At 42.3% G+C, this 23673-nt stretch overlaps 1 long non-coding RNA gene across 3 annotated transcripts; it reads right to left on the reverse strand.

Annotated features, from left to right (window-relative positions):
* Positions 1-12565: 12565 nt before the first annotated feature.
* On the reverse strand, positions 12566-15038 carry LOC125298059. Of its 3 annotated transcripts, none has more exons than XR_007194155.1 (4): positions 13717-15038; positions 13576-13642; positions 13461-13493; positions 12566-13382 (listed from the first exon to the last, which is right to left on the reverse strand). It is a non-coding gene; the product is annotated as an uncharacterized LOC125298059 (long non-coding RNA). The 3 variants fall into 3 exon arrangements; XR_007194156.1 differs by having other exon boundaries at positions 12566-12893; positions 13266-13382; positions 13576-15038; XR_007194154.1 differs by having other exon boundaries at positions 13576-15038.
* Between the last annotated feature and the right edge of the window lie 8635 nt (positions 15039-23673).

Here is a 23673-nt window from a genome sequence, read left to right on the forward strand (position 1 = left end):
TTCTCCAGGTGGCAGTTTGAGTTTCTAAGACCAGAGAGCAGCTTCTCTTCTGATGTTTGCAGATCACAGCCACTCATGTCTAACTCACTCAGTTGAGAAATATATGACTGTAGAACTGAGACCACAACCTCACAGGAGCTGTGTTTGAATCTACAGCTGATGAGTCTACAGTGAGAGAGGAAAACAGTATAAACAACATGTCCTCTGAACTCCTTACATACGAAACACGAAATGACGTTGTCTGATGTTAACTGTTTTTAGATCAAACAGAATGCACCAGTATGTGTGTGATGTGTAAAATACAGACCTCACTTTACAGTCTTGATTCAGTGGTTGATGAAGAAATTCTCCTTCACAGTCCTGAAGCACACTGTCGCTGATGTCCAGCTCTTTTAGGTGGGAGTTTGCCCACTGAAGAGTCAAGGCCAAAAATCTTCCTCTCAGTCTACAGCCAACAAGTCTGTAAGAGCATAAACCATGTAGAGAATGTGGTTCAACAGAGAATCACAAATAGTGAAATCAGATGATGTTGTTATTGCCTGCGTCTTTGGTTAACATACATTAGACTGATGTCTTCTGCAGATCATTCTGACTGCAGAGCTGAGGCCATGATCACCCAGGACAGTTATTTTACACCAAAGTCCTTTTAGGCAAGTCCCTCCACTCGGCGGCCATATACCAACGTTTTATGGGCACTCATCGGGCACAGTCTTTGGGTCGAACTGCACGTGCACAAGGCTTCACGACACCAATTTTGCTCCAGCGGCGAGATCACAACACATGATTGGCACGATGTCTTCACAACACACCATATGATTGGCTCAATGTATTCACATGTCGACGTTTTGCCGAGGAAGGGGTGGGATATGTGTAGACAACGGCCATATTGGCGTGACAAACTAGCCCCATGCATTTCTATGGAGTATTTTTTGAGTGCTGTGTCTCCTCATTAGAAAGTCTCTGTTTTACACCCAGCAAGTCTACGAATAGGTGTGCAGTCATTGGAAACCTGATAAAGTTTTTAGACTCAAGTTTGAGAACGATAAATCCCTGTGGGAACAAACTTTTCCGCCCGGCTGGTTAGATTATGCCTGGAATGATAAATATTCCGTCAAGGATATGGGTGTGGCAATGTACTCTTCTTTGACAGGGAACATTGGAAATGTGCCCATCACAAACGACCACTGCCCAAGTCTGATTTATTCATCTGGCCTATTTAAGGGCTCAGAGTTACACTTTTTTGTTTCTATATAAAAAATAATGCTGATAAATATTGATAATCATCGGAAATTTTTCTGATTATCAATGCAGGAAAAAGGCATTGATCCCAAGCCTGTAAAACACTGATGCTGTTATTTTCCGGTTGCAGTTTGTGTCTGTTAACTGTCTAAAAACCTTAACCATGTAACAAAGAATCCCAAATAGTGGAATCAAAGAGTTCAAAAGTAAAAACGCAGATGTTGCTACTGTCAGCTTAACACAATATATAGTAAACAGTATGTCTGTGTGAATAGTTTACAATATTACTGACCTCAGCGTTTCCAGTTTGCAGTTTGGACTTTGTAGAGCAGAGGACAGCTTCTCTCCTGATTTTTCCAGGTCATTCTGACTCAGGTCCAACTCTCTTAAGGGGGAGTTTCCAGACTGCAGAGCTGAGGCCACAATCTCATAAGACGTCTCTGTCAGATTGCAGCCAGCAAATCAAGGATCTTTGGGAACCCGGTTTTCAACAGCAATATTCGTTTTGCGCGCGAGTTGTGTAAACTCATTCTGATATCATCAATAAATTTAATCTGGTATTTGTCGCAAACCGAATATCGCTGCTACATTTAAAGCCCGAATATTCCCTGCATGTATAACTGTGGTCATTGTGTACGGTGAATTGAATGGACTCATTTAGATCAAGCATGGCAAGTCATTGCAATAGCCTATAATAATAGGCCTACCATTTAAATTACTGCATTAACCATAGTGATGTTCTTATTGAAAATTTAAAAATACTAAAATTAAAAAGTAAATTGCATTGTGGGGCTGTCAAATGATTATTGCAATCATTGCAAAATCACATAAAAATCCCCCAGGCTACTTGGAACATCTCTTTAAATTGTGCTCAAATACATTTCTATGGAAGATGCTAGCATGGCGAGCTGGTTTAGCCAAGGCCTAAAGATTAGGGCTGGGACAACGTGTCAGGTGTCGATGATGTCGGCCTTAAAAATATATTTACGACGCAAAAATATACGCGTCGATTTGTCAAGCATAAAGTGTGCCGCTAAATATTTTTAATTTTACACCTTCAGTGTTCCCATACGTTGACTTATCTGTGGCTGGGCGGCACAAAATCAAAATCGGCCACCACACATTGATGTTCTATGTTGTAGGCTACTATTTAAATTAAAGATAAGATAAAATCCTTTCATTGAGCTGTACTGCGCTTTTTACGCACACAGCCTTTCCTTGCCCCGCCCGCTCTCTCTCGTAACGAGCCCGCTGCCCCTCCTCTGCATGTGCATTTAACAAAATATTCATGATTGTTGAAGGATTGCTGTTGCCACATAGAAGCATTGCATAGAACACGGCGGGCTAAATTGCTATTAAATCCGCTTAGCATCGTGACCATGCTGCGCAAATTTGTTCAAAATCTGCTGCATTAAAGTTAAGTCTACTAAGGTCTTATCACAACATAGTACATTAATGAGACTGTACTAAGTTAAGTTATGCAATCAAGCAGTATCTCAAAGCTAACGTTAGAATACTGTTTTTTATTTTGGAATTTTAAGAGCAATAAACATATATTGCAATGTTAAGGAATTCATTTTTTTCATTCAGATATGTAAATAAACATGTAGGAGTTGCTATTAGTCAATTAATGGGGAGATAATTGATAATCAATGTCGAATCGACTGAAAAATGAATCGTTAGATTAATCGATGCATCGAAAAAATAATCGCTAGATTAATCGTTTAAAAAATAATCGTTTATCCCAGCCTTACTAAAGATCATGAAGGATAGTATGTAAGACATTGAGCCATGAGATGTGCAGTTTGAAGCCCTTAAAAGACGTGCACTGTTAATTTACTATTTTTATTTAATTCATCTTGAGATGTTTAAATTTCAACTCAGTGAAGCACTTAAAGCACCAACACTTCATTAAGTTACTTTTCTTGTAGAATTGTAAATCATAAGTCATAGGACAACCTATATAGGACAGTAACTAAGGAAAAAAAGTGAACCTGCGGTGTTAAATGCGATGTGGTTGAACATTTGGATGCACCTAACTTTTATGCTGGTGCACCTAAGAAAAAAAGTTAGCCCCCTGCAGCAGAGCTGGAGAAGCCCCTGTCTGCAGCAGAGCTAGAGAAGCCCCTGCAGCAGATCTAGAGAAGCCCCTGTCTGCAGCAGAGCTGGAGAAGCCCCTGTCTGCAGAGCTAGAGAAGCCCCCTGTCTGCAGCAGAGCAAGTCACATGATCACTTGTGGGTCCACACAGTCACACGCACGCCTAATGTTTATTTTGTGCGACTACTTCGTTCAAGTGGCATTGATGAGTTAAACACGCCTAATGTTTATTCTGTGCGGCTACTTCGTTCAAGCGGCATTGATGAGTTAAACAGTCACATGTTTTCCCTATACGGTACTATGTGAAGAGAAAACATTAGCCTTTGAGTATTTTCTAGTTGAGTATTTTAATAGTCAGTTGTAAACAAATAACTCTTCTTATGTAACCCTGTTGTAAAGTGATATGACCACATTAACCATAAAAAAGGATCTGTGCTGTAATGTAGATTAAGAAAATTGAAAATTTTCATGTAAATGAAAATTACAGTGAAATCTCAGTTGCTTGCTCTATTTTCAGCAGACAACATCAAAGTATCAAACACTAATCATTGTGTTCTTTCTTAAGTAATAACTTAGAAAAAGACTGAATAAAGTAAGACTAAAATGCAACTTTAAGTGAGGGATAATGCCCGACAAGGTGTCCATTATCAGAAATAAATAAAGGAGGCGTGACCTGTCCGACGCGAAGCGGAGGACGGTTGCTTCCGCGAAGTCTATTTATTTCTGATAATGGACGCATCGAAGGGCATTAGTCACTTACGATAGTCATTTACGAAATAAATAAATATGAAATTATAAATACTAAATGAGTTTTAGAGCTAAAATCGCTAGTTTTTTCAGCTGTTTATTGCAACGCTGTGGAATGCGGATAATGATTGTTGATAATGCTGCCTTGGTTACCAACTAGCGTTTGAGCCAGCACAGTGATTTAGAACTGTCATCAGGCAATTCGGACGGAACGTCTTTTATAGGTGTAGTAGGCCTATATCACTTTTTAAACGACACCCTTTTCAACCTAGACCATGGTATAAACAACTGTAATTTTCAGTAAGTAAACTGAACATTCTTGTAAAAACACACTCACCTGTCTACTCCTGTATACTAGTAAAAAACCTGAATTCTCTCTCTCTCTCTCTCTCACACACACACACACGAGATGCGCGGATGGGCTATTAGTTCAACCGTAACTGCATAGCAAAACTTATCATCCATCCGCCATCCATCCGCACCAACGTTTTTTGACCAATTTTCAAAACCGCACCCGCCCGCCATCCGCTGGTTGTTTTAATGTATGGGTGATGCGGCGCTGCTGACGTGAGGCTAGAAAGCTCCTGCCTGTTCTAGAAAGACTGATCCAATGCAGCAAATATATTAAAAGTCTAAAGTCCTACATTGGCTATGTTGTAGCCTATCCCCAGAATATCAGCAGCAAACTCGGTCTCTGTCTCGCAAAACAGTCTCCAAATAAAACGCACATCGGCCTGTAGCCTACAATTTTATCATTGTAATAAAAAACGCAATTTGGCACATAATTTCAACATGCTGCTATTTAGCCTACTAAGTAATGCCTATTGTACTTTATTGTTTGCAACAAGAAAGAAATCCTTAATAAAATAACAAGTCATTCACATTATAGGCTACTTTATGCACTGCCATGTCAGGGTGACACTATGACAAGCCTGTTCTGAAGACTCCCATTCATTTTGACTGCATGGGAAGAGAGCGCGTCTTTTTCAGACAGACAGCGCAATTCATTTTATACCAGCAAACCGATCGGACAAACTATGGCGCCTCGAAACGCCGACTCTATTCATTCCGAAAGTCCACCGCACAACAGTGCAACGTGCATGTTCACATTTTTAGTAACAACCGCCAAACTTGCTTGCTTGCCTCAGTCATTCACACCTCAGTTTGATTCCTGACCCTGAATGAGGCCACCACATGGATTAACATTTACATTTATTTAGCAGACACTTTATCCAAAGTGACTTAAATATGTCAATTCTATTACAAGGGGCATTCTCTCCAGAGTGACGAGAGGTTAATTGCCTTACTCAAGGGCACAGCGGTGGAATTGATCCCACAACATTTCAAGCTACTGCTATCCCAGCATGGCCCTTTTGGTCTTATCTTGAGAAGTTCCCCATATGGGAGATCATGCTGAATCTCATGTTTTAATGACAGGGTATGCTGTAGGCCAGTCAACTCTTTCATTTGGTAATTCATACACATTTACACTTGCTGCCTTCAACACTTTTAACATGAGTTCTAAGCGTCTTTGTATGCTCATATCTGACTTCACTAGACCATGAATGCATTTCGTTTTGTTGCAAGACATGTAAAATAAATGAATGACACCGGCACTACGCACAAATTAATTTAAACTTACACTGCACTTCCCTGATAACTTCTGACTAGTTCTCTCGCGTCTCTGACAGAATGCATCAAGAAAACATAGGGAAAACACTGTTCAGTCCTGAGGTGTGACGATGACGCCATCAATACGCAAGTATGCGGTTTCGTCGTCCAAACAAACTTGCAATGGCTACGGTTTCAGATTTTTCCACCCTGGGAACAGGTTTCAAAAAAGTGCAGGTGTAATTGAACTCACAACTTTTCAAGCTACAACTTTTCAAGCAAGGGCAGGGGTCGGCAACCTTTTTTGCCTGGAAAGCCACTTTTACCAAATTTATTATTTTTTTTATCTCAGAAGAGCCACATAAACACGATTACAAGAAAAAGTTTTGGATATTTAACATACAGTTACTTTCATTCAACAGAGGATTTTTTAATACATTTTCTACTAGTTTTAAAAGTAATGTGCAAGTAACTTGAAATGTAAAGTGGAATGACAGAAGTATAGGCCTTAGGCTTCCCATGTAGGCTAAACACCACCCCCTATTTCCCCAGTGTCCTTTGGTATGCAAAGTAGCCTAACATCAGTTCACAACACTCAATTTTCATTGACATGTCATTGGCGAAATTCAACATTAGGCCTACCAGAGATTAGATTTGGTGATGGCCTCTGAGTCTGGCTGGCTCATATTCAGTGAGGTGAAGTTTCATGTGTAGAGCCCCCTAGGCCTATCTCCTGGTACTAAAGGGCGTTCCCGGGTTCTTAAACTAATCCCAGTAAAATATAATATATAGAATTCTTGCTGACCTTCTGTTTAAATGTCTGTTGTCTTTACCCTTTACTTTGAATAAATAACTTTTTTAACCCTTGTATACTTGTGTGTAACTGACTTAAACCATATTCACATGAAATCAAAGTCAAAGTCAAAGTCAAAGTCAGCTTTATTGTCAATTTCTTCACATGTTCCAGACATACAAAGAGATCGAAATTACGTTTCTCACTATCCCACGGTGAGGACAAGACATATTTTACCAATTTAGGTCCACAGACAAACATAACATTCAAGTAAACAAAAAAGTAAGTAAATAAGTAAATAAGAGGGCACATATAATAATGAAAAAATAAGAGCAGCAAAATGTGGTTGAAATTGTGCATAGACAGTCAATAAAAATACTAGTGCAAATTCAGGCCAATAAAAGGCTTGGGTAGTTCTGTTTGACCTAAGTAAGAAGAAAGTGGCATAGTGGTGCAAGTTATGTAAGAGCAGCAGAAGTGTTGTGTTTCAGGACAACAACACCAGTTGTAAAGTGTACAAGTGTACAAGTGTGCAGAGTGTGCAAGTGGAGTAGTGCAGGCTGGCCATTTTTGGGTCCAATGTCCAGGATGTTATGTAGCTGAGGGTGGAGGGGGGAGAGGAGGGAGAGTTCAGCATCCTTACGGCTTGGTGTATGAAGCTGTTGGTGAGTCTGGTAGTCTTGGGGCGCAGGCTTCTGTACCTCTTCCCAGAGGGCAGTAGATCAAACAGATTGTGAGCGGGGTGACTTGCATCACTCACAATTTTGGTCAGCCTTGGCGGGTGAGGTGGGTGGTGTAAATGTCCTTCAGGGAGGGGAGTGAAGCACCAATAATCCTTCCAGCTGTGTTCACTATGCTGCAGGGCTTTCCTGTTGTATTCAGTGCAGCTTCCATTACCCACACAGCGATACAGCTGGAGAGGATGCTCGATGGTGCCTCGGTAGAATGTGGTCATGATGGCTGGTGGAGCACTTGCTGCGCCTGAGGTTTCCGCAGGAAGTACAGGCGCTGAGCTCTCTTAAGCCAGTGATGCAGTGTTGGTGGTCCAGGAGGTCTTCACTGATGTGCACCCCCAGGAATTTGGTGCTGCTCGCTCTCTCCACCACAGCACCGTCGATGGTCAGTGGCAGGTGTTGGGTGTGACCTCTCCGGAAGTCAACAACAATCTCTTTGGTCTTGCTGGCGTTCAGCAGGAGGTTGTTGTCCCTGCACCACGTGGTCAGATGGTGGACCTCCAACCTGTATTGAGTCTAGTCGCCCTTGGTGATGAGACCCACCAGAGTTGTGTCGCCAGCAAATTTCACTATGTGATTGTTGCTGTAGGTTGCAGTGCAGTCATCGTCAGCAGGGTGAAGAGCAGCGGACTGAGCACGCAGCCTTGGGGCCCCTGTGCTCAGTGTGATGCTGCTTGAGGTATTGTTGCCAACACATTACTACTTGGGGCCTCTGACAGAGGAAGTCCAGTAGCCAGTTGCAGAGGTAGGTACTGAGTCCCAGTTTGTCAAGTTTGCAGATGAGTTGTTGTGGTATTATGGTGTTGAATGCAGAACTGAAGTCTATAAACAGCAATCTCACATATGAGTCTCTTTTTTTCCAGGTGGGTGAGGGGCTGGGTGGAGGGCAGAGCAGATTGCATCCTCTGTAGACCGCTTGGCTCGGTATGCAAACTGGAAGGGGTCCAGGGTGGGGGGGAGAATGGCTTTGATATGTGACATGACAAGCCGCTCAAAGCACTTCATGATGATGGGTGTCAGTGCCACAGGGCGGTAGTCATTGAAGCAGGATGGAGCAGTTTTCTTCGCACAGGTATGATGGTGGCAGCTTTGAAACATGATGGGACGATGGCTTTGCTTCAGGGAAGTGTTAAAGATGTCTGTGAAGACATCCTTAAAGCTCCCTGCACAGTCCTTCAGCGCACGACCTGGGATGTTGTCTGGACCTGTTGCCTTACGGGTGTTGATGGCAGCAAGTGTCCTCTTCACGCTGTCGGCAGAGAGGCACAGGGGCTGCTCATGTAGAGGGGGATGGGTCTTCTGTGGGCAGGTGCTGTTTTGTGCTTCAAAGCGAGCAAAGAAGCGGTTCAGGTTGTTGAGCAGAGGGATGTTGCTCTCACAGCTCTGTGGCTGGGCTTGTAGTCCGTGAGGGCCTGAATGCCCTGCCATAGGCTTTGTGCGTTCCTGCTGTCTTTGAAGTGGGTGGTTATCTTGTGAGTGTATTCCTTTTTGCTTCCTTGATGCCCGCGGGACAGGTTGGCTCTCTGTTTTCATGCCAGCTTCATCCCCAGCTCTGTAGGCTTTGTCTCTGGCCCTCAGCAGCCTGAGGACATCCCCTGTCAGCCATGGCTTCCAGTTAGCCCGAGTGATGATGTCTTTTGTGTGGGTCACATCATCGATGCACTTGGTGATGTAAGAGGTTACAGTGTCTGTATACTCCTCTATGTCTGTCCGGTTGTTGTAAGTGGCTGCCTGCTTAAACATTTCCCAGTCTGTTGTGTCAAAGCAGTCTTGAAGAGCATCGGAGGCTCCCTCAGGCCACACTTTTACCTGCTTACAAACCCGGTTTGTTCGCTTTTACCCTTTGTCTGTATCGCGGGCATTAGCATAACAGTGATATGGTCTGAAAGTCCAATGTGGGGAGGGGGTGGCTTTGTATGCTCCTTTGTGTGCAGTGTAGACCAGGTCCAGGATGTTATCTCCTCTTAATAACATTTACATATGCAACCTATTACCTAATGGTATCTTAACACTAAGTAAACACTCAGGCCATCCTTAAAAATATTTTCGTTTGCCGTAACCCGACCGACCCTGTCAATTTAGAACCGACCCACATATTTATTTTTTCCCCTTTTAGTCCGACCGACTTGCCGGTTGTAAACTTGCGTTAAGACCGACCGATTTTTTTTTACTCTAAACAACCAATACAAATAAAATACTATTTATTTTAGTAGGCCTAAGTATTGTGAATATAAATTGCCTACATACAAACGTAGGCTCTCTTAAATAAAACCCTGTGGCGTCATCTGTACACCATTGGTTTACGCATGTCACACTATGGCCTATACGCTTCGTTTCATTCACACAAACATATCGACAACGCTCATTACTTGGCACGAAGTTCTGGAAGAACTGTGCCCAGATCTTTTCCCATTCCTTCTCACCTCTAGTCTAACGGTGACCGTGTTGAAGAATTGAAATTGGTTGTGGTCTATTCAGTATTTCTCAAAATATGAGTCCGCAAGACTGATGGTCCGCGGAGTCGTGGAGTGAAATTAGGCCCGGTTCTTCGTCTGATAATTTGCTGCGAAGTTGATAAAGATACCGCGGGCCGACAAAAAAAAGAAAACAAACGTTTCTGCTATCGATGTCATTAAACATGGAGCCATACAAGAAAGTGGTGGTATGAGCGTTCATTCAATGCAGGCGTCTGCGCGAGAGAAACTGAAAATAATCAATAACGTTGGTATCAAAGCTTCGCTTCAACTTGTTGAATGCTATTTAATTGTTTAACGACACTTGATAAAACGACGTTGATTTTTGGAACTTCCATAGAAACAGAGCAGAGACTGTATAATACACTATATAGCACCGAGTATTGTATAGTCAAATTTGAATATAACGTGGCCAAACGCTATTGTAGCCTTCTTTCTATCTGTTAAAGATCAACAGATCAGTGATTTACGCCTATCTGCTCGCCAAAAAAGCTGGTATTGTGTTTCCTGAATCCTTACATTCAGGCATTCAAATTAAACTTCATTAAAAAACATGTTTTTTTTTTTTCCATACCAATGTATGATGCTTGCAGGAGGGAAACATCCCAAAACAATAGCACCCATATAATTGTTGCTGTTTTGAGAAGTATTTCTTTTCTTATGCAAGCATCATGCAACCATGCAAAAGTAATGAAACTAATTATATCTTACATTACTAAAGCAGTCCTCTGATGTGCATGTCACAAAATATTTAAGTGAAAGTGCATGTATAACAATCTAGGCATAATAATGATTGTGATAATGATAATGACAATTTGATTTGGAGGGAGTGGGGTTGGGTACGTGTAGATGAGCCTTATGGCCCCAAAGTCTGCCATGACTGGGCCTCAGGTCAAAGAAGTTTGAGAAAGGCTGGTCTACATAACCTGCATCAGATTGAGGTTTGCAGTGATGCCTGAAGGCACGGGTTGAGGACCCAGTCAGTTACATCACAATATGCACAATTGTTTAAATTCATACCCTCGAATCACCATGACCAAAATTGTACTTTTTTTCACTTTGAATCTTGAAAAAAAAAAATATTGACCTACCTACCGACCCATTTTTTTTATTTTTTTTGGCTGTTACTGCAAACAAGAATATTTTTAAGGATGGCCTCAGTGCGGCAGGATAACCGATGGCGGAGTCCGGGAAGATGCCAGTTTCCAAAAAAGTATTTTGTTTATTTATTTTTTTTTTCAAAAATATTTTTTCTAATGCGTGCAAATATTCAGTGTCAAGATGAGCAAAAATGCAAAACAAAAACTCTTCAAAAAGAAAATAAATAGGCATCAAGTTGCCAGGCTATGTCTCAAAAGACCCTGCACACTTAACCAGTCCACAATTCTCATAATCAGTTCTCTCTCTCTCTCTCTGCACCGACTCCTTGCAACTGAGGCCATGGGGCCTAATACAGCCTTAGGCTAGCTGTAGCCCCTCCCACTAGATTGCCCCAATGCTAACAAAAATCAATTAACCAAATAATCACATTTCCCTCGGCTTCCCCACGTTAAACCTAGAAGTTGAAACGGAGTTCGGGACGGTAGGGAGTTAAAGGAGAATTCCGGTGTGATATTGACCTAAAGTGTGTTGAAACATACCGAGTGTGAACGTATGTCTCATAGCCCATCTCGGCTTGTCCCCTGCACTCCAAAATCTGGCGCTAGTTAGCCAATGCTACCAACAGCTTTTTCAATGGTGGTTCTTCGGCATCGGGCTAGCCATGCAAATAAATCACTGTTTTACACCATTTACAAGGCTCAGTGTATCTCCACACTTCATTGGTAGACTTCTGAGGGCCCTGACATTTAAAACGAGACATTGAGAACTTTGAAAAAGCACTGGTAGTTTACTTACAAGACGATTTATACAGACAGTATCTTAACGAAGTTTAGCGTTTGCAGCCATCTTGAATTTAGTCACGATAAGTCGAGCGACGAGTAAGAATGAACAGGTATGATAAGGGATCAGATTCCAAAAATAATTCTGTGGAAATGCATGGATTCCAGTTTCTTCCAGTAGCAGTTCGTGTCACTGAGCCGGGAGAATCGAGTGCCAAACGTCAAAAACCGACTCAGTGTTCCTAACATCATTCATTTTCACATACAGACCACACTGGCTTGATTGGCTGTGCTCGAGTGTTCTCGTCGCTACTCTTTCATCGTATCTCGTATTAGCGCCTCTACTGGAGTGGTAGTATAATCAGTCCAACTATGATGAGCCTGTATGGCTCTGGGCCTCATAACCGTGGCTGTCAAACGAGCCAAACAGTTCGCTAGGTTTTCCGGGCCTCGTAACCGTGGCTGCCACACGAGTCAAACAGTTCGCTAGGTTCTCGGCAAGTTGTAATCAACCGATCACATAAGCCTTTCTAGTGCAAACTAGATGCTTATGTTCATGGAAATTTTATCGATGGGAAAGTATTATATCACATACCTACAAATACACATAGGCCTAATGTTATCTTAGTAGTCATGTTAAATAAATGCTTAGAAGTGAATGACTGTAGGCTGCAGGCTGTCACGAGGAGACAGAATGAGACCGAATGTAACCGTGCAACAACCACTGTACCCTTTATCTTGTCTTGGTTCTCGGCAAGTTTGATTCATACCAGCCTTGTTAGTGCATCGTAGCCTAGATTATTTATTCATGGCAATTCACACATCATCGATGGGGAAGTAGGCCTACATCTCATATTAGCCTACACGTCATATAGGCTAATAAAGGGGAGGTGGAACTGCAGATCTCTTATGCTGGGAAAACCTAAAAGACTCACAATGGTTAAAGACAATACAAAAATATATATTTATTAAATATTGTTGTATGACAAGTTCTTAAAATCAGATCTTATAGATCATACATTGGAGTCTAGGCATTTGAGGGACCAAACGTCCACAGAACTCAATAAATGCAGCTAGGAGGGAGCTTACCCAAGGGAGGCACGCTACTGATGAGGTGTTCCAAGATTCACACCAAACACACGTGCACACACACTCAGAGTGAAGTGAGTTTCTCTATAACGCAGGCTGCAGTAAGCAGTACACTGAACCGCACAGCACAGCAACACACAGCACGGCACAGCACAATAAAGCACAGCAAACATGCAGTGATAGGGTCCCACCACCAGGTGCCTAGCCTCCCCTTAGGAGTGCCCCGACCTGCCAAACAAACGACAAAACAATTAAGGCACCAGAGGATAGCAATAAATCAACCAAAAAGGACACAACCACAATACACTGAAGACAGCAACACTAACACTGACAAAGCTTAAATCATGCAAAGCGACAGCATACACAATCACATGCAAACAAAACTGAGAGCGATACTAATCATGCGACAGCGCACGGGAAACACTGGCAACATGCAGTAGCCTAGATGTTATAATTAGGCAGCTTCAAGCAGTAGATGTTATAGGTAGCTTCACCAACAAAACCAAAAGAAAACCCAAAATAAAGACAGAGTATACGAAAGCAGATGCAGACAATACGCGACTGGACAAAGACGGAGCAAACAAACAAAATAAAACTCACAAAATAGTCACCAGTTACAAGCAAGACAACGAGACCAACACTAGACAGCAATCGATCATCAGACAAAACAGCAGCGCCTGTGAAGTCCGGCATTCCAGTCAACCAGGCTACACGCACCTGCAAGATGTAGATCAGAGTTAAAATATACGATACATTTTTACAGATAGCTTCGTAATAAAATGCTGCGCTACATACCCGCTCCAGATAGGGTGAGGTCACAGATCCGCACTATAAACACATAGTTAAAATCATTATGGGTAGGCTAAACTTGCAGCGACAGTGTCGCGTAGACTAACATTAAGAAGCATACCTGAGCTGGCAGGAAATAGAAATACCCTCAACAGGAGTGGTGGAGGAGGCAAACAGCAGTTACGAGGCTACAAGACAAAAGGTAAGCCCATAAACATAAAGTGTGGAAAGCCAACACAACCCACTAAGAAAAGACACCTACCACGCTAGACAGGGAGCATTCTCAACGGAAGGGGAGCAAGAATTACAGCGCAGTCACTCACCGGTACTTCTAGGTCTTTTAAAGGTATTAGGGCAGCAGCTGCTAATCAGGGGGATTGCCAAGTAATTAGGCTGATAATGACGTGACAAACGTCAGCGTGAGCAATCTAACCCCACTACACTGGCTTCATAGTAGCCTCACGAAGACCGTGCCAGGCTGAACGAGACCGTAATCGAGGGTCTAATGTTATCAAACGGTCTAGGTTCTCAACAAGTTAGTTATTAACCAAGCCTTATTCTAGTATCGTAGATGATTGTGTTCATGGCCATTTACACATTATTAATGGGGAAGTAGCCTACATCACATAAGCTTCAAATAGGCTACACGTTATCTGGGTAGCCTAGTTATAAAGTTAAATGTTGCTGGCTTCGTTTGTCACGAAGAGACTGCGCATCAGGCTACTTAGCCTACTAAACGAGACCGTAACCGAGGTATAGGCTATGAGTCTATGTAATCAAAACGGTTGTCTTGGTTAGCGGCAAGTTATTAACCATGCCTTGTTTTTAGTGCATCGTAGATACTTGTGTTCATGGCCATTCATATATCGATGGGGAAGTTCATCACATAGCCTACAAATACACGTCATGTTATCTTTGTAGTTAGAAAGTTAAATGTTAGAGAGGTGAATGTTGCTGGCTTCATAGTAGGTTCATGAAGTGACCGTAACCGAGGGTATGAGTCTAATCAAACGGGTGTTATCGCAAGTTTGAGTTATCAACCGATCGCAGAAACCTATTTATTTCTCGTGCATCTTAGGTGATTGTGTAGCCTACATAGAGGTTCATAGGCTACATTACCGATGGATATAAAATACAAATACACGTCATGTTATCTTGGTAGTTATGTTAAATGAGATGTTTGTTGGTAGGTAGGCTGTCACGAGGACTGTACAACAGGTTAGAGACCGTAACCGTGCTAATGCATGAGTAATCAAACGAGTGTCTACGTTCTTGGTAAGTTGAGTTATCAACTGATCCCAAAAGCCTTTATGTTTCGTGCATCTTGGAATTGTTCATTGAAATTCATATCCTAAATTACAAAGGGGGGAAATATTATATGACATAGGCTATGTTATCTTGGTAGTTAAGTTAAATGTTAGAAGTGAATAGGCTATTGGTAGGCTCACGAGGAGACCGCGCACATGCTGACTACTGAACAAGACCGAATGTAGGCTAACCATGGGCAGTACTTGAGTCTAGTGTAGGTCAATATGAGTGTATATGTCAGCTAATTTCAGAGACATGGATAGAATGACATTTGCACCTTGAGGCTACATGTCTTGGAGCGATATGGCGGGGGTACTTATATATATACTATATATATACCCCTTTGCTTTATAGCATTTAACAACCCCAGTTCACTTTGTAAAACTACAAAGTAGTTTTCACAGTGGATTCACCCACCCCAGTCCTCTTCGGCAAATGAGCTAAAACCTAGCAGCTAACTGTTGCAGGCCTGAGCCGACGGCGTGGCCAAAAACAAATGACCCCTTCACTCCCTTTGAGCAAGAGAAACAAATTATTAATCCCAAAGGTTTCCCGTGAGTCACCGCGACCGGCACAGGCAGGCAGTCTCAAAATGACCATGGACTGGCAAGCTCCTCAACGTGGCAAGATGACAACTTTGGCAAAGCGTCCACTGGAAAACTACAAAGTGGTTTCCAGTAGTCTTCGGCTTTCAAATTCACAATTCAGTCCGACTGGCAAAATATACAATGTTTGTCACGTTCTATTTCAAAGTTTAGTAACTAAAACATGGAGCAAGTCCTCAACGTGGCTTTTCATCAACTGTCCAGTCTCCTCTCTCGTCGTTTATACCTTTCACCTCACATGGTATATATTTTTCATACAATGGAATATATTTTTAACACAACATCAAAATATTAGATGTTACATTATACATTTCACTTTGCCAATGAAATATTTTAAACAAAACTCTTAGAATGAATTTAAACACATACATGACTCAAACACAGTTGTGTATCAGTGTATCAAACTACAACTCCCATAATCCCTTTCACTTACCCAAAGATGAACTACAATAAGCTTATTTCTTGAGCTTACTCCTAAATTCTAATATAAGATAATTTCTTTAGTTCTAATGTGTTATTATGAACTTTATTCAATCTAAGTTATGTAGCACTTACAGTATTTATTTAACTTAAATGCTTTTTAGCACTGCGCTACACCCTCCCCCTTCTGAAGGCTAGCATGTCCTCATGCGCTATCATTTAGACATGAATAAGTCCTCTTCTTTCAGGGTGTGACGTGGCAAGGAAATTTGGAGTCGACTACGCCACCTAGGGGGTTACATCCTAGGACCAGTTATACTATATTCCCTATAATACCCACAAGGCAACACAGATTCGTACACTCTTAGGCCAGAGACAAGAGTTAAGTTAACATGATTTATTGATACATACACAGATTCAACCATAAAAGCAATGCATCAGGTGTAAATACAGGAGACGCCTGGGTCAGATCTACTGGATGGTGAATGATGGCAACCACACTGTTACGCCGTAGCTTAACCTGTGACCCGTAATCAAAGGGAGTGGAGCAGGGCAGGGGGCTTACCACAGCGAGCAGGATTTCCAAAAAGGGGGAAAAGGAGGGACCCAGAAGACACGCACCACACGTGAAGGATAATGGCACTGCAATTACACTGCAATTCAGAATAAAGCACCCGTTGTACACAGCAGAGAAAAGTGAGGGGGGAACTCCGCCACCTGAAGGTTGGCCTGCCGCCTTGGGAAACCCACCACACCTGTCCGGAAGAGAGAGAAAGCGAGAGAGAGAGGAGGAACAGAGACAGAAGAATTGGTAAAAGGCTTGACAGTAATTATATGGCAATCATTCATTCACCAATAGCCCATTTATCAAACTAGGCTACTTATCTCAGGCAGGGGGAGGGGAGGCAGTCAGGCTGTCCACCTGGGCCCAGAGGTTGATCCTGACAGTGAAGCCGCCCTGGTCACAGTAATTTAAGTTACAGTACGCATACACAAACACACACACACACACACACACACACACACACACACACCTCAAAGATACCAATAGGCCAACAGTTAGAAAAAGCATGCGAGTCAAGCATAGGGAGAAACAGTACAGCACTGCATAACCGCAAGCACCAAATCAAAGAAAACAACAAACAAAATAAACATGCAGGTTAAACAAAAAAAGACAACACACCAGGTATAGCCGGCGATAGGCGCCAAATCAAAGAAAACAACACAGAATAAACATGCAACTCAAGCAAAAGGACGGGACAACACAATCGATAGCCGCCAAATCAAAGAAAACAACAACCAGACGTAGGCATGCAGGTAGAGCTATCGAGAGGGCAGTACACCACTCGTAGCCCCATGCGTTAAACTACAAATAGTCCCCAACCAAACTAGGCACGCCCGCTCAATCCCGACCGTGTGAAAACGCCATCCACAAATCCACAGCACAACAGAACAGCAGCCTTTCCAAGGCGTGGAGGCACTTGGCTGTAATCCACTTCCCACACGACTGTAAACGTGAACCACATTCCAATTAGAATTAAAGTTAGCAACAATTTAAAAGACTAACAATATTAAGGCTAACATTTGTAATGCATCTACATACCAAGTGGCGATGAATCCCCTCTCTGGGACCACAGGTCATGAAGGGGCAAGGGGCTTGTCGACTGGCTTCCCTGGCTCATCATACGTAAAGTGTGTCACAGGTTTTACCTGTCTTTTGGGACGTTTTTCACAGGTAAGTTCTTCCACAGGCACTTCATCTTCAACCACTTCCCTCTCAGCAGGATGTTCTCCCCCTTCAAACTCTAAGGCGTCCACAGGGTCAGGTTGTGGTTGTAGACTACTTCCTGCTTCATCATCTACAGGTGTTTCTCCAACTTAATTTTCCACAGGTGATTCTCCAGCTTCTCCAACTTCTTGAGCATGGCTTTGCTCCAAGTCATCAGACACTGGGGTACTCTCGGGTTGGATTTCTCTCTCAGGAACAGCAGGAGGTGTGGATCTGAACAGTTCGCTCACATCATCTCTCAGAGGGAAATACGACCCATCATATTCCTCATCAGATGAAGACTCTTCAAATCCATCTTCAGTTTCCATCTCTCTGACTTCCTCATTCCGTGTTTCCTTTCTTTCCCGTTTTTTGTTCTGTTTGGGTTCTGGTCACAGGGCGATGAGGGGCCTGTTTGCTCTCCTCGGGGTCAACCTCCAACCTCACAGACTCTCCTATGGGTAACAGGTGGTCTCTATGAAATGTCCGTGATACCTCCCATTCCTTTTCAGGTTTCAATCTGTAAACAGGTAAGTCTGGCAATTTCTTCACAACAATGTATGGCAAATGAATTCCACCTATCCTGTAACTTGTGTTTTCCTGTCAATCCCAGATTCTTTATCAACACTCTGTCTCCTTGTTCCAGAGTATGATGTCTCACTCTTCTGTCAAAGTTTTTCTTGTTTCTGTCATGGTTCTTTGCAAGCTTGTAAGCGCATTCTGCAGTTCTCTTTTCATGTTCTCCACATACTGCTGGTACTTCACTGTATCCTTCCCATCAGCAGAAGTGTTGAAGCACACATCAATGGGCAAACGGGTTGAAGCTTCCGAACATGCAGAAGTAAGTATGGGCAAGCGGGCTTCTCTCCCGAACATGAGCCAGTAGCCACATCAATCGGCAAACAGGCTTCTCTCGCATAATTGTTGACGCATGGACTAGTTGACTGATGCTCTGAAGCGGGCTTCCATTAAGCAGAAGTGACCTTTAGCTGGATCCAAAGTTTGAAGCCTAGTATTGACAGTAAGCACACATCAATGGGCCCTGTTGAATCTCTCTGGTTGTGCATCACCACCAAGGGGTGGTGGAGTAAGCAGAAGAGGTTCGAGACTTCTCGGATGCCTAGCATCACCAACAGTTCTTTGATAAGGCGACTTTCAAAGTCTCGCTTCCTGATCTGAATGGATTCGCGAAGGTAATCCATAATGCACAAAGAATTTCTCCTGTTGAAACAGGGTCTTGGCTACAGTCATGGCTTTTGATCTTTACATGGGAAAGCTTTCTCAAACAGGGTCTTGGCTACAGTCATGGTGAAATGATCTGTTAATGGGTGACCAACACATTTTTACATCCCTCGAGTCTGGCTCAATAGACAAGAAGTCTATACAAACTAGGTCAAGTGGACCTGAACTTGTGATTTGACTCAATGGAGCAGCTCGTTGTGGAAGTGACTTCCTTGCAATGCATCTCTCACATTTCTTGACATAATTCTCAATGTCAGTGGTCAGTTTTGGCCAGTAAAATCATTCCTTCAGGAGTTCAGTTGTCCGTTCGACTCCAAGGTGTCCAGTATCATCGTGGAGGGAACTGAAGAATGCTATTAAAATTGTCTCCTTAATTCCAAATGGAGACACAGTTGACCCAGTAGATTCCAGTGTAGTTAAGAGCAGGTAAAACTTGAGGCTGGCTTTACAAAAGAATAGTTCTTTATTCTGGATGTAACAACAGAGTTCTGGTAACCCTGTTGTACGCACAGCACAGCACAGTGTTGCAAGGTGAAGCCAAGGTAAGAAACTGAAGCAAAGATCTGGGAAACTTCTGGCTAATTATAATACCAGAATATACATTCACGTCTGGGGTCAAATTGGAGGGGGGGAAACAGACAGTGATATAGCCTTATTCAATTAAGACGTCTTGTGGGGGAACAATTAGTTAGGTACACCATTTGCTATTGTAAGGTGACAACATTCTGTCTGCTTACAATAAACATACAGAAAACCACTAAAATCTAACAGAACGAAGGACCATCCGACAATATTTCTCAGGTAAGACTAACTGTTGTCTTTCGTCTCCAGACTGTTTGTTCACCACTCTGAAGAGAAGGTGATTCTTCACAATCAGCTTGGGACTTTGTCTTTGCAGGAGTACTATGCTTGGATCTTGACTCTTGGCCATAGACTGAAGCTGGCCAGTCTTGAAAGCTTTCTTTACCGCACCTATGACTGAATCTTGTTCTTGAGCTCTTCTCAATTCATGGTGGCTCAATTGTTCCAAGTTGCTTATCTCCAACTGTGTCGGACAGGCATAGACACTAGGAACACTCTTGGGGTTGGCTCCTAGTTGGTCTATGAGTCTGTTTGACTTAGTTTTCCTGTATGGAGTTGCTATTTGGCAGATGGCTCTAACCCCAGGGGGAGATATCTCGTTCCAGTCAGGTGACACTTCAGTGGATGGTAACTGACGTGAGAGCAGATCAGGGGCACTGAGTTTGCGGCTTGCAAATGCAACAGGCCACAGGCCTTCAGGATATTCTTGATTGAGGACAGCGCCTACACCATTCAGACTTGCATCTACATGGAGTACATATGGTTTTGATGGGTCCGCAAATGCTAGCACTGGGGCATGAGTGAGGCAGTGAATGATGTTGCACCAAATGCCTTGGTCCACTCTTCATCCCAGCGCTCCCCAAAAGGCTCTCCTTCTCTGAAATAATACTTCTCTTGGGCAGCCTTGTGCCTATTCTTAGGAGGGTAGCCTTTCGTGAGCTCAGTGAGTGGTCGAACTATGGCTGAGTAGTTCTTAACAAACCTTCAGTAGTAGCCACAGAATCCGAGAAACGATCTTAAAGATCTCAGATCTGTAGGCACCTTCCAGTTCTTGACAGCACTCACTTTCTCAGGATCGGTGGCTATTCCTAGCGCAGAAACAATGTGTCCAACATACTTTACTTGTTGCTGACAAAACTGGCACTTGTCAAGTGAAATTTTCAGACCACACTCTTCAAGTCTGTTGAGCACTTTAAAAAGTCGTTCTTCATGTTTCTCTAAGAATGGTTAGCTTGTTCGGTTGGAGGGAAGCTAGCTTTGATGTAATCTCTCTTTTGCGCCGTAGGGAGATAACCGTATTGTTTGGATAAGAAGCTCAGTCCACCTTACTGTCTATGACGGTAACTCATAAGCAAAACCTAGCATACACGAATCGTATGTTAAGGTAAAGCATTACACAGAGGCAACCTAATAATAATAAAAAAAAAGTAAACCTAATTTAAAAAAAAAACGGCAGTAATCATTTCAGAGGTTTTCGATGGATTGACCGTGAGGGTCGGAAAAGTGGAAAGAAGATTAGCTTCAAGGCTATAACTTTGTTTTGTTTTAGCATGATTGTTTTTGAAGATGATCATGTATGGTAGCTTCAACATTAACACGACTTGGTGAGGATGATATTAATAACTAGATGTACGCGAGAGCGTACAAAATATGACCGCCGCCAGTCCAGCACACGCTGAAAGACCTTTTTCTCCACTAAAAATCCAAATCACTGCTTAGAAAGACCTATTAGTTCATAGATTTCACATGTAAAATTAATTTTATACAACCGCACCTCTTGCCTGTTCATAATTCTGAGAAATTGAATTGTCATGTGTGCGGTACACGCTTTATGTTTATGTGTGTGGGTGCTTGTGTGTTTGCCTCATGATGATGTGTGTTTGTGCATGTTCATGGTATGTCTTATGTGAATGTATGTGTGTGCAATCTGTTTATGCACATGTGTGCACATGGAATGGGTTAACATGACCCTGGAAAACATATGGAAAAATTGGTCATCTTAGGGCCCTACGGTTCTCAAGATATTCACAGAAAACTATGTCTGCCCTACCCTCCTTTCGGGGTTCAGTACAGCCGGGGGGCTACAGATCAAAAAAAAACTATGGTTCCATGCTATCCATGTGGGTTACATGCCCACCAAGTTTCGTGTACCCGGTCTTTCAGTGTCCCGGATCCTTGTTGGTGCACGGTCACTAAATGTACACATAAATGATTTTATTGTAAGGCCCCATGAACGAAAAGTTAACAAAACTTGGCATGCATTCGAGGGTGTCATAATGATCCTACACTTTCAATTTCGTTTTGACCATGTCAGCCAGAGATATTGATGAAAACACCTGAAGGTGGCTATACATGAAATAAGAAATGGGATGGGTTGACATGCCCCTTAAGACCAACATACAAAAAAAGGTGGACCGCCTAGGCCCTACGGTGTATATTCACATAAAACTGTGTCTGCCCTGCCCTCCTTCGGGGTGCAGTCCAGCGGGGCTACAGATCAAAACGAAAAAGAAAAAAAAATTGACTAAACCTATATGATTTCGCTCTTGCAAAGCGGTCATAATAATACATAAATAAATGTTTAACTTTGATGACTCTGAAGGCGAAGGAAGTGTGAGAAGAATTTCTGTGTAGTGAGTTACAAGATTCAGTTCTATGGCTAACATAAAACTGAACAAAGTTACTGGGGACCCAACTGAAAAATCGTTCTATTTGACTCAGTGCCCTCCCATTGAAAACGACAGAGTCTGTTCGTCCATTTCTTTTACTGTCTATGACAAAAATGCTGCGTACGCCATTTCTCACGCTCACATCCGGATGTACAATGACTGACTTGAACGTGAGAATGTGCGGTCCTCCACGCAAACTTCATGTCTGGCGTACGTACATTTCCAGTGTGTATCGTCAGTTGGCGACACTTAGAGGCAATGCAGCGCAACAACATTAGTTGATCGCGATTTAGGCCTTTATTTGCACAGTATATTGTGAAACGTGGGTTATTAAAAATGATAACACTTCGAAAGTAGGCCTATGTTTCTATATTTGGACATGCAACATGCGCAAATTCTACTAAGTTATCCAACAACCTATCTATAACGACAACTGTAGACTTATTAGAGGTTAAGAATTAAAAGGGAATGTGAAACATAGCCTACACAGCGCCGATATTTGGTTACGCGATTGCTGATGACTGGCTTATCAAACATTTCAGATTTTAAAAGAGCTTTCAACAAAACCTGTGATAAATGGGGTCGGCTTCACGCATTTGCCCATGCCTTAATAACAAAAAAACAGTAGTCGCAGAGCGTGGCAGTGGCTAGGCTATAGGAGACCGTGGCAGAATTATTGGCCAGTCTGCAAGTAGGTGACAGGGTTCGCATAACTGGGTTTGAATGCATTTGGACCATTACAACATAACTGCATTTATTAAAAAAATCATTAAGTCAATCGTGTCCAAGTAGCCTACCACGCATTGTGCACCCGAATGATATAAACTAAGTTGATCCAGACCAACATGCCACAACATTACGATTTCTGGGTCAATATACTGTTTGCACAGTGTGACAATGTGAATGCTTACTGGAGGAAAGTCAAAGTAGCCATGCAGTCAATCACACTAAGAGAAATAGCTTATATTCGCGTTTATTAGTCAGCCTATCTCTATTTACATGCATCCTGTCCCATATGTATTTCTTTTAAAATGAAAACTATCAAAGATATGAAGGGAAAACACTCTGCAAATGTTAAAGGAAATGTGCTGTAAACTGATGCTACTTTTATGAAGAGACTTATTTAACAGTGTTCAGCAGAAGTGTTGCTCTCTGGACATAGACATTATGGTGCAGTGGTTCTTAAACTGGGGCTACGCCAAGACTATAGGTGGTGTTGTTGTGCAATGATTTGCAGTCTAAATTAAACAAACATTTCTAAAACAAATGTTTCAAAATGGGGATATTCAGTAGACCTAGATCTGGCTGTTTATTGGTTGGAATCTACAGCTCGACCTGTAATGTCCTGTTCATTTACAGTCAGGAGTACCAGAGTTTGTTTTGTAAGGGCTCACACTTTTTCTGAATTCATCAATACGAATTATTATCAAGGACTGGAACTTTAATTTCTATATGTTGGTACTGATATTCTATTCTTGTCCGACATGGGACACAAACACACCACCAGTGGTTAATACTTAAGAGTGATAGAATGCTTTTATTGTTTGATTACATTTTCTTTAGAATATCTTTCATTTTTAGCAAAAAAAAGTATAGGTCTATAAAAATAGAAGTACAACAGGTTG

Source organism: Alosa alosa, chromosome 7 (genome assembly GCF_017589495.1).
Source record: "Alosa alosa isolate M-15738 ecotype Scorff River chromosome 7, AALO_Geno_1.1, whole genome shotgun sequence".
Classification (NCBI taxonomy): Eukaryota; Metazoa; Chordata; class Actinopteri; order Clupeiformes; family Clupeidae; genus Alosa; species Alosa alosa.